Genomic DNA, 13,629 nt, shown 5'->3' with positions numbered 1-13,629 from the left:
AGCACTTTTGGGTGAAGCTTTGGAAGTTAAACTGTTGGGGTCACTATTAAGCTCAAGCTCAAGACCAAAACTTGATTTGTCTACATATCATGACAGTCTAGTAGCTGAGAATTTTATGGATTGGATTAGTGAACTAGATAAGTATTTTGAGTACGAGGAGATTGAAGAAGATAAATGGGTAAAATTTGTTGTAACTAAGTTGAAAGGTCAAGTTGTATTGTGGTGGGACAATGTACGAGCTAAAAGGAGAAAACAGGGGAAACCATTGATAAAAAGTTGGGACAGGATGGTAGCGAAGATGAAGGGGAAGTTTCTACAGGGTGGATTCGAGGGCAGGTTATGGAGAAGATACGCCAAAGAAAACAGTAAGGTACATCAATGGGTTGAAGCTGAAAATTTAAGATGAAATCCACACACTTCCTCCCAGAATGACGTAAGAAGCATACTAGTTGTTGTTGAAGCCAGAAGAGAAGATAATGAGCAAGAAGAATTTGAGCAAAGGTTGTGGTTTTTCTAGACGAATCAATTGAGAGAGGTTTGAGTCGCTTCACCTCCCAAAAGCCCAAAAACAAAGTTTCTATAAGCATTACAAAAATATTTTGCAGCAACTACATGTTTTTAAAATGAACGTTGCAAAAGTATTTTACAATGCCTACAACCAAATTTTTATGCATTGTGTTTGAGCCCTGTTTCACCTTCAGTATTCCTATGCCATTAATTTTTGGTATCAAAGAGGGTTTGAGGTAAAGCCACGTTTGTGGTAGAACTATGTTTGATATTGGTGGTGTTGTTTATGACAAAGGGAGATGGATATGCGAGTGGGGAGAGTATGAGGTCAAGGAGGGAGACCCGTAGCTAATGCAAAACTCTAGGAAGAGATATAGAGGCTACAAGCTCATTTAGAGGCCATGGAGACAAGTAGGAAGTGAGACACTGAGGCTGAATATAACAACGGATCAGAGGAGGAAGTTATAGCTGAAAGAGAAACAGTTGTGGATGAAGCTTTGGAAGTTAAACTGTTGGGGTCAGTGTTAAGCTCAAGTTTAAGACCAAAACCTGAGTTGTCTACATATCATGGCAGTATGGTAGCTGAGAATTTAATGGAGTGGATTAGTGAACTAGATAAGTATTTTGAGTACGAGGAGATTGAAGAAGATAAACGGGTAAAATTTGTTGTAAATAAGTTGAAAGGTCAAGTTGTATTGTGGTGGGACAATGTGCAGGCTAAAAGGAGAAAATAGGGGAAACCATTGACAAAAAGCTGGGACAAGATGGTAGCAAAGATGAAGGGGAAGTTTCTGTTGAAAGACTATAAGATATCCCTCTATAGACAGGTGCATAACCTCAAGCAAAGGTTGCTGAAAATTAGAGAGTACACTGATGACTTTGACAAGGTCGATTTGAGGGCAGGTTATGTAGAAGATACCCTGGAGAAAGTAATAAGGTACATTAATGGCTTGAAGCTAGAAATTTAAGATGAAATCCACATACTTCCTCCCAGAATGATGGAAGAAGCATACTAGTTTTCGTTGAAGGTAGAAGAGAAGATAATGAGCAAGAAGAATTTGAACAGAGGTTGTGGTTTTTCTAGAGGAATCAATTGAGAAAGGATTGAGTTGCTTCACCTCCCAAAAGCCTGAAACAAAGTTTCTGGACATGTTACAAAAATATTTTACAGCGCCTACATGTTTTTAAAATGAATGTTGCAAAAATATTTTATAGCGCCTACAACCAAATTTTTATGCGCTGTGTTTGAGCCCTCTTTCACCTTCAGTATGCATGTGCCATTAATTTTTGGTATCAAAGAGGGTTTGAGGTAGAACCACGTTTGTGGTAGCACTATGTTTGCCATTGGTGGTGTTGTTTACGATAAAGGGAGATGGATATGCGAGTGAGGAGAGTGCAAGGTCGAGGAGGGAGACCCGTAGCTAATGCGGAACTCTAGGAAGAGATAGAGAGGCTACAATCTCGTATAGAGGCCATGAAGACAAGTAGGAAGCGAGACCCTGAGGCTGAATATGACAATGGATCAGAGGATGAAGTTATAGCTGAAAGAGAAGCACCTATGAATGAAGCTTTGGAAGTTAAATTGTTGGGGTCAGTGTTAAGCTCAAGACTAAAACTTGAGTTGTCTACATATCATGGCAGTCTGGTAGCCGAGAATTTGATGGATTGGATTAGTGAACTAGATAAGTATTTTGAGTACGAGGAGATAGAAGAAGATAAACAGGTAAAATTTGTTGTAACTAATTTGAAAGGTCAAGTTGTATTGTGGTGGGACAATGTGTGGGCTAAAAGGAGAAAACAGGGGAAACCATTGACAAAAAGATGGGATAGGATGGTAGTGAAGATGAAGGGGAAGTTTATGCCGAAAGACTATAAGATATCCCTCTACAGATAGGTGCATGACCTCAAGCAAAGGTTGATGAAAATTAGAGAGTATAATGAGGAATTTGACAGGGTGGATTTGAGGGCAGGTTATGTAGAAGATACCTTGGAGAAAACAATAAGGTACATCAATGGCTTGAAGCTGGAAATTTAAGATGAAATCCACATACTTCCTCCAAGAATGATGGAAGAAGCATACTAGTTTTCGTTGAAAGCAGAAGAGAAGACAACGAGAAAGAAGAATTTGAGCAGAGGTTGTGGTTTTTCTAGAGGAAAAGGATAGACAACTGGAAGAGGCAAGGCTCCAACCCAAAATAATGATGCAAGTAACCCAATATAGAAAGGACAACAAGGGAAATAAGGTGACTCCAGAGTAGGAGGAACTTACCAGAGAGTTAGAGGTAGAGGAAAAGGCAGAGAGAATTTCTATCAGTGTTATAAATGTGGGTAGCTGGGTAACAAATCTTTTGAGTTTCCTAGGAATGAAAAAGGAGGATAAAGAGATGCATATATAACTCAGTTGGAAGCAAAATAAGCATGAATGCACTTGTGGAAAATATGCACAAGAGAAAGGATACGATTTAACTATGAATAAGGTCTTGTTGAAACCAACCAAGGAGACTGTTGAACCATCATACATAAAATTTTTGTTTAGGATTGTCTGCAGGGCCAAAGGAAAGTGATGTAAAGTGGTGATTGATAATGGAAGCACTGACAATCTAGTTTCCATAGAAATGGTGGAAAAACTTATATTGAAAAGGTTGAAGCACCCAACACCATATAAAACATCATGGCTACAGGGAGGTCACCAATTTTTGGTGAGTGAGAATAGTGATGTGGAGTTCCAAATAGGCCAATATAAGGGCAAGGTAGTTTGTGACCTCATGCCAATGGATGTTTGTCACCTTCTTTTGGGGCGACCTTGGAAATTTTAGAGGAAAGTGGTGCATGATCGATAGAACAACACCTATAAGTTTGAAAAAGATAGTATCAAGCACACTCTTGTAACATTGAAGGAAGAAAGTATGACTGGGACAAGTAGCTCAAAAACATTGTTGTTGGGAGGAAAGGAATTTCTGCAATAAATGGAGAAAGAAGAGGTTAACTATGCAATGGTTTGAAAACCTAAGGTAATACTTTTGCACACTGAGATTACAGATTTACCTGTTGATATTTAAGAAATGTTGCATGATTTTAGTGATATCATGGTAGATGATCTGCCAAGTAAGTTTCCACCTAAGAGGAGTATCAACCATCACATAGACCTAATACTAGGAGCAAGCATTCTAAATAAAGTTTCTTACCGAATGACACCCAAGGAAAATGAAGAGATAAGCAAATAGGTTCAAGGACTGTTGGACAAAGGGCTGATAAGGGAGAGCCTAAGTCCATGCGTTCTTTGTGATGTACTTAGTCCAAAGAAAGACGGAGAATGGAGAATGTGAACATATTCCAGGGTGATCAACAAGATTACAATTAGATACAGATTTCCATTTCCACGAATGGATGACATGATGGACTATTTGAGTGAGGCAACATACTTTTCAAAGGTTGATTTGAACAGTGGTTACCATCAGATTCAGATCAGAGAAGGGGACGAGTGGAAGACAACTTTCAAAACCAATTACAGATTATATGAATGGTTAGGCATGCCATTTAGATTGACAAATACACCAAGTACCTTCATGTGGTTGATGAACGAGGTCTTGAAGGAGTTTGTCAATAAGTTTGTTATTTTTTATTTGGATGATATTTTTATTTTCATCTGAAAAAAGGAATAACACCTTAGGCATGTAAGTTATATTCTAGAAAGGTTACAACAAGATAAAATGTTGAATACCCTGAAGAAGTGTACTTTCATGAGGCCTGAGTTTTATACTTAGTCTTTGTCATTTCAAAGGTTGGGCTAAAAATGGACCGAGAGAAAATAGAGGTTATTGCAAGTTGGCCTTCACCCAATAACACTTATGCAGTTAGGAGTTTTCATCTTTTAGCTAGCTTCTATCATAAGTTCATCCAGAATTTTAGTGGTATCTGTGCACCCATAATTGAAACAATCAAGAAGGATAGACAACCATTTTGTTGGAAAGCAACAATAGAGAAAAGTTTTCAGCTCTTGAAGATGAAGATCATTGAGAAACTAATGTTGAAGCTACTTGACTTCAATAATCTTTTCCAAGTGAGATTTGATTCTAGTGGAATAGCCATTGGAGTAGTATTGAGTCAAGAGGACAGACCTGTTGCATATTTCAGCGAGAAGTTGAATGACTCCAAGAATAAATAATCCTCTTATGACAAGGAATTCTATGTGGTGGTTCAAGCATTAAAGAATTGGAGACACTATTTGATGTTCAAGGAGTTTGTTTTATTCTTTGACAATTCTGCATTATAATATATAATGCAACAATACAATTTGAACCATAAGCATGCCAAGTGGGTGGAATTATTACAAAGTTTCACCTTTGTTATTAAACATGTGAGTGGACAAGGGAATAAGGTAGTTGATGCTTTGAGCAGGACGAGTTTGGTCATGCAAGAGTGCCATGTACATATTTTGGGCTTTGATTATTTGAAGGACTTGTATGAGGAGGTTGCATATTTTTGAGAGGCCTTTGAAGCATGCAGTAACCTCGTGAACAAAGATAATAGCCCATGGAGGGAGTTTATGTTGTAGGATGGTTTTTGTTTCAAGAACAGCCAATTATGTATCCCTTGTTGCTCAATGAGAGAGAATATGATGCAAGAGAAGCACAATGGAGGATTGGAAGGGAATTTTGGTGTGGACAAGACACTTGGGCAACTAGAACACTTCTATTTATGGCCAAAGATGAGAGATGATGTGTAAAAATATGTAGGAAAATGTAGAGTATGTCAACATGCGAAAGGAAGGAGTGAGAATCCTGGACTATATACTCCTTTGCCCATTCTTAGCAGACCATGGGACTCAATGAGTATGGACTTTGTTTTAAGTTTACCAAGGACGCAGCAAGGTAAGGACTCTATACTTATAGTTGTGGAAATATTTACGAAGATGGATCATTTTATCCCATGTTGCAAGACTAGTGATGATACACATGTGGCTCATTTGTTTTTCAATGATATTATCCAATTGCATGGCTTTCCAAAGAGTATAATCTCTGATAGGGACACCAGGTTCACAAGACATTTTTGGAGGACTTTGTGGAAGAAGCTTGGAACAAAATTGAACTTCAGCTCAGCCTATCATCCACAATATGATGGGAAAACTGAAGTTGTGAACATGAGTCTCATAAACATATTGAGGAGCCTTGTGGGAGAGCATCCCAAGCAATGGGATCATGTGTTAGCTCAAGTTTAGTTTGCATATAATGATTCACCAAATAGGAGCATATGGAAGAGTCTGTTTCAGATCTTGTATGGAATGCAACTTAGAGGAGTTTGTGAGCTGAGAGATTTGGGAAAACTTGAGTAGAGGAGTGCTTATGGGGATGATTTTGCAACAACAATGAGTGACTTACATGAGGAGATAAAATAGAAGCTACAGGAAAAAAAATACAAGTACAAACAAAAAGAAGATTTAAGAAGAGAGGTAAACTTTGAGGTAGGGGACATGGTCTTAGTCCACTTGAGGAAGGAGAGATTCCCAAGAGGAGAATATAACAAGCTCAAAATGAAGAAAATAAGACCTTGCAGGGTAATGAGGAAATTCTATGCAAATGCTTATGAATTGGAGTTACCTATGGGCATAGGTATCTCACCTATCTTCAATGTGGCTGATTTGTATCCCTATCAAGCTGGTGATGAAGGTGCCACTACAACAAATGGGAGCAGTGGAGAAGTTAGTGAACAGAGTTGGATGAAGCAAATGCCTATGGTAGAGGGTCCAGAGGTTGAGAGAATCTTGGACACCAGAGTTGCAAAGCACACTAGGGGGAAAGAGTATATGGAGTTTTTGGTGAAGTGGAAGGACCATCCGATGGAGGATTCTACATGGATGAGTGCTATAAATCTACAAAAGGTATTTTTCTTTGTAGAGGACCTTATGAGAAGGAGCTCATGAGTTTTCCTTCCTGGGGAGTTTGATGCAAGAGCATTAGACCTAGATCGTGATGAAGAAATGGAGGAGGCTTGACAATATGGTGGATTGGCCAAATTTTGAGATGGAAAAATGATTTTGTTACCTTTGTTGACATTTTAAATACCTAATGTAAATACATAATTAGAGTAAGTCAAATATTTCGAGTTAGGGGGTTATTTTACAAGTCACTAGTTGTCTTTTCAACTTCCCTCATTTGGAGGGAAGGAGAAACCAATAATTTGTTTGAGTTTGTGAATTAAAGAGGGGCATCAAATGGGGAGGAGAGATATATTCTCTTACATATGAGTCTGTACGTGTGAAATAAATAAAAGAACTTGTGTGCAACACATTTATTCATAAATTTGTGTTATTATCTCTTGTTCAAACTCTGTGTGCATTTGAGAATTCGTATGACCAAAACTTTAGTATTATATGTTGGTAAACACTTGATTTATGATAATGGTGGTTGTTATGCATGCCTCCTTGTATAATGACCTCTGAATTGTATTTTGTAGCAAGTTTGTTTCTGCAGGCAAAATTTGTTCTTTCATTTGAAATTCAGACCATCAAATTGAGTGAGGTGAATGTTGGATGAGGAAAGGGGGAGGATAAGATATTTTTGAGTTAAAATCAAGCTAGACCATGGAGGAATCGATTGAGAAGAGGAATAAGTCATTTCGCCTCCCAAAAGCCTCAAAACAGAGTTTTTGGAAGCACTGCAAAAATATTTCACAATGCCTACAAGTTTTTAAAAAGAGCATTGCAAAAATATTTTGCAGCGCCTACAACCAAATTTTTATGCGTTGTGTTTGAGCCCTATTTCACCTTCACCCTGCCATGCCATCACTCCGATATTGTTCTATAGTCTCAAAATTAGTATCAATGACAATGGAACCAAAGTATTGGAACCTAGACTTCAACATGTAGTCAAGAACGAACTACATTATGGAATGAACATCAAGAACACACACATACACAAAGAAGAGTTGTATTGGGAAGGTTAACCAAACACTTAGCTATTCATTTTTCATATGTATTTATACATTAAAAGGATGGTTGAAGAAGTTGTACCTACTCCATCTAATCATTTTCTACATTTACTTCATATATTTACCCTAATGAACATTAGATAAACCAACATTCCCTACGTGTTTCACGACATGTACTAACTCCCTCTTGTGGAACTTTATCTCTAGTAATGTGATCATTGACTAATATCTGTGGGTTTTGGTCTAATGACAATCATGATTCCCCACAAGTGGTATGAGAGTATAGATCACAAGTACACAACTTGCCCACACTGGGGGGAGATTGTTGGACATTGGATGAACCAACACTTCCCTTGTGTTTCACGACATGGACTAACCACATCTCATGGATCCTTATCTCCGATGATGCGATCTTTGACTAATACTTTCGAGTTTTGATCTAACAAAAATTGTGATTTCCAACATACCCATATTTACTTAATATCTAATATCTTAAACATAATAATATTTTATGAGTCTAAAAAACTCCTCAATATATTTCTTCTTAAAAAACCATGCAAAAATACCACTAATCATAATCATATTTGGATAAAAGAGCCACCAATCATATCTATATGGGTTTTAGTATATTAATTTTATTATAATGAACATTAACTTCATCTTTGTAATTATAAACTTATTTTATTTTCAAATTAATGTCTGTGTGGGAGGGTAATACTAATGCAAATAATTGAAACTCACTACTTACAATTTTTTTTGGGGTTATTATGAGTCATTATAAGGCATTTATGTGACTAATTATGGATGTAATAGGCTTATTGTTATGAAAAATTGAGGGTAATACTAATGCAAATAATTGAAACTCACTACTTACAATTTTTTTTGGGGTTATTATGAGTCATTATAAGGCATTTATGTGACTAATTATGGATGTAATAGGCTTATTGTTATGAAAAATTGAAAAATACTTAATCATTTTGATGTTTTAATGGATATTTTTTTAATTTAAGAGTTTAATTTTAATGTTTTATTAAATAATTTTTTAATCAAAATATTAAATAAATTTTTTATAAATAATATATTAAATATTAATTATCTTATTTTCAAATTTTCAAATTTAAAATATTTAACTTAATTATTACATTTTTAATTAAAATAATAAATTAATTTCCAAAATAAAAATCATTCACTGAGTATAATAAAGGTCCAAAGGTGAAGATGGATTTTAGAAATCAACATTCTAAAATTGATGGCCTTTTTTTTTTTAGGGCTTAGAGTTATTATTGAGGATTGTTTTTTGATATTATGTTTAAGATGAAGTTATAAAAATATTGAAAAAAATAGTATTTCATTTTTTAAAATTTGTATAGTATTACGATTAATTGTTAAGATTTAAAATAACAATGAATAATTTATGGATGATAATTGTGATTATCTTTTAAAAAATTGTGGAATAACGTGTTAAAAGTTTTGATTAAACCCAATCTTTAGGACTTCTAATTGAGTCCATATTCATGGAACCCTCACATTCTTTAGAATGCAAGGAAACTGTAAGGATATATAGTGATAGATGTAGGGGAATGTTTTAGAGTCTTGTGGAAAAATTTTAATTATGATCTTTAATATAATTTTTAGAGTTATTTTAGAGATAAATTTATTTAATGAACATATTATTATTTTATGTTAATATGATATATAAATAATATTTATTTTTAATTAATTATTTATTAATTCTATGATTACTTATTATCATAACATTTATATATAATTAATTATGATATGGGTGGTTGTTAATAATAATAACTTATATTATAATTACTATTTTTTATCATAACTTTTTTTATTATAACTTTTTTATTTAATGTTTATTAATAATGTAAAATTATAATGACCTCAAATAATTAATCTAAGTTAATATGATTATAAATTATAAGTTTTTTTTTTTCTCTGCAAATACTAAAATCTATTAACTGAAAAGAGGAATATTTTTACATGGAGTTGAGGCCTCAGAGATCAGAAGCCGAGAGCACTCAACACAGCAGAACTGCCGCCTTACAAAAAGAACCTGGGAAGACCAGTTACATAGAGCTAGAAAACAGATATAAAACCCAGAGAAAGACTTGTAGAACGAAGATAGAGACATTGACAGCAGAAAAGCCTAAATTCTTAGCAAACCAGCCGGTAAGAGAACAACCACTTCCTCGAAGGGAAGCCAAAACAACAGGCTGAAGATGCTGAACCTTGACTGTGAGCAGGAATGCCTGGAGGTGGTCATCTAAGCGGTATCAAAAACAAAAAAAAGGAGAAAAGCAGGCCCAGATGGCATTAAACTTCCATATCCTCACCAGGAGTCTTCTCCGCTACCAGACACACGCTGCCAATCCTCAGACTCTCATTGCCATCCGTCTTGCTGACAGGGTTCGCCAAGGAATGAATTGTGGCGCCAAGAGTCCCTTCCCCAGCTACTGGGCTTATGTCTTCAAGGGGCGGAATGCTTTTAGGAATTTCATCCTGACCAGACTTATCACTCTTCCGATTCTCCGGGCTTCCCTCATCCATTGAATGCTCACTGCTTTGAGGAGGATCAGGAGCGATGCATGCGAGAGGGGAGATTTGATTTTCTTCTTCCGAAAGGATTATAGTGATGTGAGCAGTAATCAGAGGCCTATTCAGATTGCTTTGAATTTGAAATGCGTGGTTTGGAAAGCGCTATTTGGAATTGGCTTGCGCCCAGAGCTTAAAGGAGGCACATCCTCATGAGAGGAGGGAAGATTAATAGGTGACTGTTCAGGGTCCACAGAATGACTGGCGGTTGGATGTTTTCCGCTTCCACGTCGCCCCCCAGAATGATTCCTCCTGCCCTGGCGAACCATTATGAAAAGCGAAGGGGAAGGCACAGAGAGACCAGAGAGACCAGAGACAACAACAGGGGGATGGAAAGAATGACACAGAGACCGAATTAAACGCACATAGAAAGCCTGAAACGGAGATGCAACACGTCCAATTCTAAATTCAAGAGCTTTGGAGATCTTACCCCTTAAAGCCGTGCTAATGCTTTCGTGGGGAACCTTAGCGTAATGGAACCTCTTCCAGAAATATAGAGAGTCGGCCTGGAGCTTGCCTCTATTTGCAAGGTTTTGCCTGTCACCATAAACCACATAAAACCAGGGCCTGGAGCAGTAAGACTGAGCGCGAGGTGTGAGTAGAACATATAGGATTGACATGATTATAACAGCCACAGTGTTGTGTTGAACAACGCACTCCATTAATGCAAAAATCCTATAGTATCCAACCTTAATAACTCCATCCCTCTTGCGCGAGGTGAAAACCTGGGAAGCCACGCTGCCCTGTAGCTGGCAGTACCTGGTTTTACAATCTTGCATGACGTTCATTTATTTCATTTGTGCCACCCGCATCCGGGGATTATAAATTATAAGTTAATGTTAAGAAAAATTTGAATTGTTGTTATAAGTGGTATGATTTATTAAGGGTTTATGATGCATATTGTTCTTTCTTTTTTCAATTTCTATGGCCTCTTTAATTTTTCTTTTTAGGTAATGCTCTCCCTTGAAGACAAGTTTAGCTTCTCCCATATAGATGTAGTGTGAGGAGGAGAAAGCATGTTCTGCAAGAGCCGATTTTGATTTTCTGTTCTAGCTTGCTCCTTATGCCTAATGTTTAAGGATGTGTCTCTTTCACCTATGTATTGTTTTCTACATGAGCAAGGGACTATGTAAACCCCTTTATTTAGTCTAGGGTTTATAGGGTCCTTTGGGGAGTCTACCATTTTCCTAATAGTGTTAGGGGGAGTAAATGCCATACTCTTGGTGTGCTTGTTTAGGATTCATGAAATTTTATGAGTTGTTCCTTTTATGTAGGGTAAAGAGATTTTAGGAATGTCAAAGGTTTTCTTTACATTATTTTTAGAAATATCAAAGGTTTTCTTTACATTATCATCTTATGCTTAAAAGTAAGCAATATCTTTGATTTAAATGCACCTATGCCAACACCCTAATCATGGCCAAGTGAACCTTACAATAGAGAATTCCTAAGGTTACAAAGTTTTACAACATCTAATACAAGTGAACAACAACTACAACTATGGTTCAATATTATAGCCCCTAAACCACAACTATGGTTCAATATTATAACCCCTAAACCACAACTACTAATCTAATAACCTTGAATCTTTTTCTAAAATGTTTATCTAATCAACCTTATTGACGTATACAAATCAAATTAAACATCAATATTTCAAAATACTCATATAAAGACAGTCCCACTCATGGTCATTTTTTTTTAATTGAAACGAGCATGTATTTTATTTAATTGTAGAAGAGAGAATGGGTCTTTGCCAAGGCGATCCCAATTACAATGCAGTTGTCCATCAAACATTGCTTTTGAGCTACAACATTTTCAAGGAATTTGAAAGGTACTTTCATAATTTAGGATTAGTTGCCCTTTCATGAGAGAGCAACCTTTGTTTGCCATCTGATCTGCTTCACTGTTTGAATTTCTGATTATATGATAAAACTTGAAGGAAGCAAAGTCTAGAAGGACTCTCTTCAATCTGCCCAAAATTTTGTTGAGACTAGCATTGCTGAATAGTTCCTCTGAGTTTAATTTTTTTATTAATATCTCTGAATCTCCGAAGACTTTGAGGTCTTTGACACCTTTGTTTCTTGCTATGAGGCATGCTTTTAGAAGACCGAGGATCTCAGCTCGATTGTTGGTTTTCTTGCCTAAACCCTAGCAGAAGCAATCTCTTGAAGGCCCATCTGGGGACTAAATGACCCCACCTGCACCGGCAACACCGGGGTTTCCTTTGGAAGCCCCATCGAAGAATATTGTGGTTAAATTTTGAATCCGCCACCAATTTTGTAATGTGTCATCGGATCTCTTTTACGCTAATCCGAATTTTCTGTTTGAGGGGTAAGGAGATACTTTGGAGGATATGTCTCAAGGGGGCCAAGCCACCTCTTTTCCTCGGGTAGGAGTAAAGAGTCTTCTTTATAATACTGCTGCTGGGCAGCTTTCAAGAGGAAGGATTTGGCTTTAGCTGCTACATGCAACGGGGAGTGTTGCAAGTCTTTGAAAATCAGCTCGTTGCGGACCAACCAGAGCTGCCAACAAACGTATTTGGGCAATGCTATCCAGACTTTGCGCCAAAATGATTTGATAGGAATTCTATGAGGGTAGGAAAGACTCCAAGAGGTGAAAAGATCTGAGATAGAAGTCTGTGGAGGGACAGAAATCTGGAAGTCCTGAAGGATAAGTCCCCAAACCTCTTTGGTGAATATACAATCCATGAATAAATGCTGGGCTGTTTCGCGATTGCTTCTGCATAGCACACATCTATGTGGCTGTGATATGTTCCTTTTCGCTAGATTATCACCAGTTAGAAGTTTATTATGAACCAGGGTCCAGAAAAAGAAGTTCACTTTTGGTAAGGCTAATGGTTCCCAGACATGTTTCCAAAAGGCCGGAGATTGGCTGCTATTCCTTGAGGCCTGTAGAACTCTGTATCCTGCTATTGTAGAATATGCTCCTGTCTGGCCCCAGCCCCAGCTGTCTTTCATGAATCGATTTACAGGGACTGACTCCTCCAGCAGTTCAGCAAGTAAGTATTGTTGAGGGATTAACCAAACATGGACACCATGAAAATCCCAGCCGGCCCAATCACCACGATGATCCCATTTCGAAAGGTCATAAATACTGTTAATACCTGCGCTTTCCAACCATTCTCTAAGTTCTTTGATTTCCTCGTTTTCAGCCAAGGGATCACGACCCATGATACGATCGAGCCACAGGTTTGTGCGCTTTCCATTGCTAGGACTTTTGTATACAATTTTTTTGAAGAAATTACTGCTTTTGCAGCATAGTCTCCAAACCTACGTGCAGTTAATAGAGTTGTCACATTGCAGATTTCTGGGAGAATTGTTGTGTATGTATTTTGTCCTCAGAATGACGTTGACTGGATGAGTGGGCTCGTGGACCATCTTCCACAGAATCTTACCTCCAAGTGCTATGTTGACAAGAGAGGGATCTAAAATTTGCAAACCGCCTCTGCAGTCGATTTTTTAACCAAATCCCAGTTTACTAAGTGCATTTTTTTTCATTGTCGTTCCCACCTTGCCATAAGAAATCTCAGAGGAGTTTAGAGATCTGGTCCATCACATTTCATGGAGCTAATAG

Source organism: Pinus tabuliformis, chromosome Q (genome assembly GCF_031772625.1).
Source record: "Pinus tabuliformis cultivar Carrire ecotype Pingquan chromosome Q, CPIR1, whole genome shotgun sequence".
NCBI classification, from domain to species: domain Eukaryota; kingdom Viridiplantae; phylum Streptophyta; class Pinopsida; order Pinales; family Pinaceae; genus Pinus; species Pinus tabuliformis.
The sequence above is the reverse complement of the archived record's forward strand: the minus strand, read 5'-3'. Positions refer to the sequence as shown.